This window comes from Herpailurus yagouaroundi, unplaced genomic scaffold (assembly GCF_014898765.1).
Source record: "Herpailurus yagouaroundi ecotype Mexico unplaced genomic scaffold, PumYag 192, whole genome shotgun sequence".
Lineage (NCBI taxonomy): Eukaryota > Metazoa > Chordata > Mammalia > Carnivora > Felidae > Herpailurus > Herpailurus yagouaroundi.
The window spans coordinates 3812905-3816611 of NW_024412423.1; positions in this window are offsets into that span (position 1 = coordinate 3812905).

Sequence of the window (3707 nt, forward strand, 5' to 3'; positions counted from 1 at the left end):
GCCGTTGCCACCGCCTGGGCCCCGCCCCCTCGGCCGCTCGCCCCTTCCCGGGCGGCCGCCGCCTACGCGGCCAGACGCTGTAGGAAGCCTCGGAGGGGCGGAAGTGAGGGGGCTAGGGAGGCGGAGGGCGGGGCCGGGGCGGGGCCGGGGTGGAGCGGTCGGCAGAGTATCCGCGGACTGCAGCTTTGGCTGCTGGCCGGGCACCGCCCCTCTGCCCTTCATTTTGCTTTCCCTGCGCTTTGGTGTAAGTGCGATGTGAGGCATCACCTACAAGCCCCGTTTCCCGACTCTGGACGGCCGGCGGGGGCGAGGGCGGGTCCGGCCCGCCTTCCCGGTGCCATAGCACCGAGCGCCGCAGAACAGAGCGCCGGGGGAGACGACCGGAGCGAGACCCGCCCGTCCCACCCCTTCCCGGGCCGGGGGTTCCCCTAGCGGGTCCCCGTCCCCGCCCGGCTCTTCCTCCTTCCCTTCCGGCCCAATTCGTCGGGTGAACTTCACATCCCCTAACTGGTCACGAGTCACTCATATTCTCCTTCTGCTTTGGCACCCCTGGGCGCGGCGCTGGCACGCACAACACGTTGTCGCCAAGTGGCGCGGGGTAGGGGTCCAGAGCCGGCGACGCGGGAGCGCCCCTCCCCCGCCCCGGCAGCCGCCCTGCGGCTCCCCCTTGGGGACGCGGGGCGCCGCGGGTCCGGGGCGGCTCCGGCACCTGCGCACCCTCGCGGTGCCTCGCCTGCTCAGGGACCAGCAGCGCGGGTTTCACCTTCCACGGCTCTCCAGCGCGTTTCTTCTGTCTCGTTTCACGGCGAACCGAAAACGGGTTAACCTGGGGTGGTTGGAAGCCGTGTTACTGGATCACGCCACTGCCTTCCCAGCCGGCTATTTCCATCCTTACGTAGAGACAGGGAAAACGGGCGCCCTAAACAGCTGGGTGAAGGGACCTCGGAGCTGCAGCAGAGGAATCCCGTTTAGGTTTTGAAATGCTTCCCACGTATTTTCTATTTGGGAGAAGTCTCTCCGTGTGAAAAGTTCCGCCGTCTTCCCACGGCACGGTCAGCAGTGGTAGCCTCTTCTCCAACCCGGCGATTAAATACTGGAGTGGCAGTGTAGACTTAAGAACAGCAAGGGGCTCGAGCAGTTGTCTTTAGTGGAAAACCCTCCGTTTACAGATGAGGAGGTGTAGAGAGGATGAACGCCTAGCCAAGCAATGCCTGGACTAGCCTGATCCGGATTAATGCCCTCCCTGTGGCCCCGCGTGCTTGAGTTGAGACTGCTTCCTTCCCCCAGGTTGTGAAGCGTGCTAATCAGGAGGGAAATGAGGAAAATAACAAATGCCCGCGTAATTTGGTTACCTATATCATGTACCACACCATGTCCCCATATACTTTTTAAAGACTCAGCCATTAAAAAGCATAAATCAGTGTTTGTTTTTAATACTGTTCTTTGCGTTAAATTATTCTCCTCCGGCTGTAACCTCACATCAGCCCACTTGAATAGCCCTTTGGTCCACAACGAACTAGTTAACTGAGTAAAAGAGATGAGAAGACTTCATTAACATGAGCTAAAGATTAAACTTGTATAGACAATATTTGGCCACAAATAAATTTGAAAGCTCTCCATTATGCAAATCAGACTTCAATGACATAGCATTTTCCACCTGATTCTCAAAGTTCAGGGGCGCCTCGGTTAAGCGTCCGACTTCAGCCAGGTCACGATCTCGCGGTCCGTGAGTTCGAGCCCCGCGTCAGGCTCTGGGCTGATGGCTCAGAGCCTGGAGCCTGTTTCCGATTCTGTGTCTCCCTCTCTCTCTGCCCCTCCCCCGTTCATGCTCTGTCTCTCTCTGTCCCAAAAATAAATAAAAACGTTGAAAAGAAAAAAAAAATTAAAAAAAAAAGTTCAAATATAATCTTTTAAAAAAAAATTTTAATGTTTATTTTTATTTATTTATTTATTTATTTATTGACAGAGAGAGAGCACGAGCAAGGGAGGGGCAGAGAGAGAGACGGAGACACAGAATCCTAAGCAGACTCCAGGCTCTGAGCTGTCAGCACAAAGCCGGTCGTGGTGCTTGAACCCAGGGTTGGGAGATCATGACCTGAACTGAAGTTGGGCTTAACCGACTGAGCCAACCAAGGTGCCCCAAAGTTCAAATATAATCTTAATACACTTGGCAAGAATGTGGGGAAGTAGGTACATTCAAGCTTTTTGTGTGTAACGCTGTAGACTGGTACAGCTTATTGGAAGGGAAATTTTGCACATCCTATCAAAAATGTCAAATGCGTATACCTTTGACTAAGCAATTCCACCTTTAAAAATTGTCCTACTGGGGGCTCAGTCGGTTGAGCATCCATCTCTTGGACTCTTGATTTCGGCTCAGGTTATGGTCTGAAGCTTGATGGCATCGAGCCAGAGTCAGATTCTGCTTGGGATTCTCTCCTCTCTTTCTGCCCCTCGCCTGCTTGTGCACGCTGTCTCTTTCAAAATAAATAAACTTAAAAAAAAATTCCTACTGAAAGACTTGCATGTGTGCACAAAAACATGTACAAAGTCCTTGTTCGGACCTTATTTAAAGAAATATCTATATTATCTATCATCCATGATGTACAACCATACCATAGAATACTGCACAGCAGCTGAAATGAACGTACTGATGAGGAAGGATTTCTAAAAATTGTATTACAAAAGTAAAAAGCAGGGGTGCCTGGGTGCCTCAGTTGCTGGCTCAGTGGAAGTCGTCTGACTTCTGCTCACATCATGATCTCACAGTTCTTGGGTTCAAATCCAGCTTCAGGCTCTGTGCTGACAGCTCAGAGCCTGGAGCCTGCTTCGGATTCTGTGTTTCCCTCGCTCTCTCTGCCCCTCCCTGGCTCATTCTCTCTCCCCCCCACCTCCTCTCTCTCTGAATCCAAAGCAGGCTCCAGGCTCTGAGCTGTCAGTACAGAGCCCGACCTGGGGCTCAAACCCACGAGCTATGAGATCATGACCTGAGCCGAAGTCAGACACCCAACCGACTGAGCCACCCAGGCGCCCCTAATTCTGGAAACTTTTTAATGCAATTTACATAATTAATCCATAGAGGTTTTGATCCATATTCATTTAAACCATTAACCCATAAATTTTGAAAAGTTTAAGGGGGCAGGGGGTGTATTGGTAGGAAGATAGACAAATATGAAAACCACCATTCTAAATCATTCTACCCACTTTTCTAGTCATTTGTACCCCACCCTACCCACCCCCCCTTGGCCCATACATTCTAGCTTCCCACTTATCAAACATACCAAGATCTCTCCCGGTTCCTCAAGTTAAAATTCTGTGGGTTTGGTTGGTTTTTTGTTGTTGTTGTTGTTGTTGTTGTTTTTTAAAGCCTCCTCTCTCCTTCCCCTCTACCTCTGGTCAGGCTTCAAATCCTCTGATTTCTTCTCAGATCCCTGTCCTTTCTCATCCTTACAGCCAATTCCCCTGCCCACCCTGAGTCTCTGCTACCGGTGCCTAGATTACAGAAACAGCCTATCAATTAGGTATTTACAGATGACTTTCCATTCAGGTCTCTCTGTCCTTATTGCTCCATTTGCCACAGGGACAGCGTAAAGCTGTGGTCCTAGACCCCGAGAAGCGTAGTGTAGGACCATAAGAGGAGGGGTATATGTGCATGCGAGTGGATTTAAATGTTTGTGTGTTGGGGGACAAGGGTTACAGGAGAGGTGATA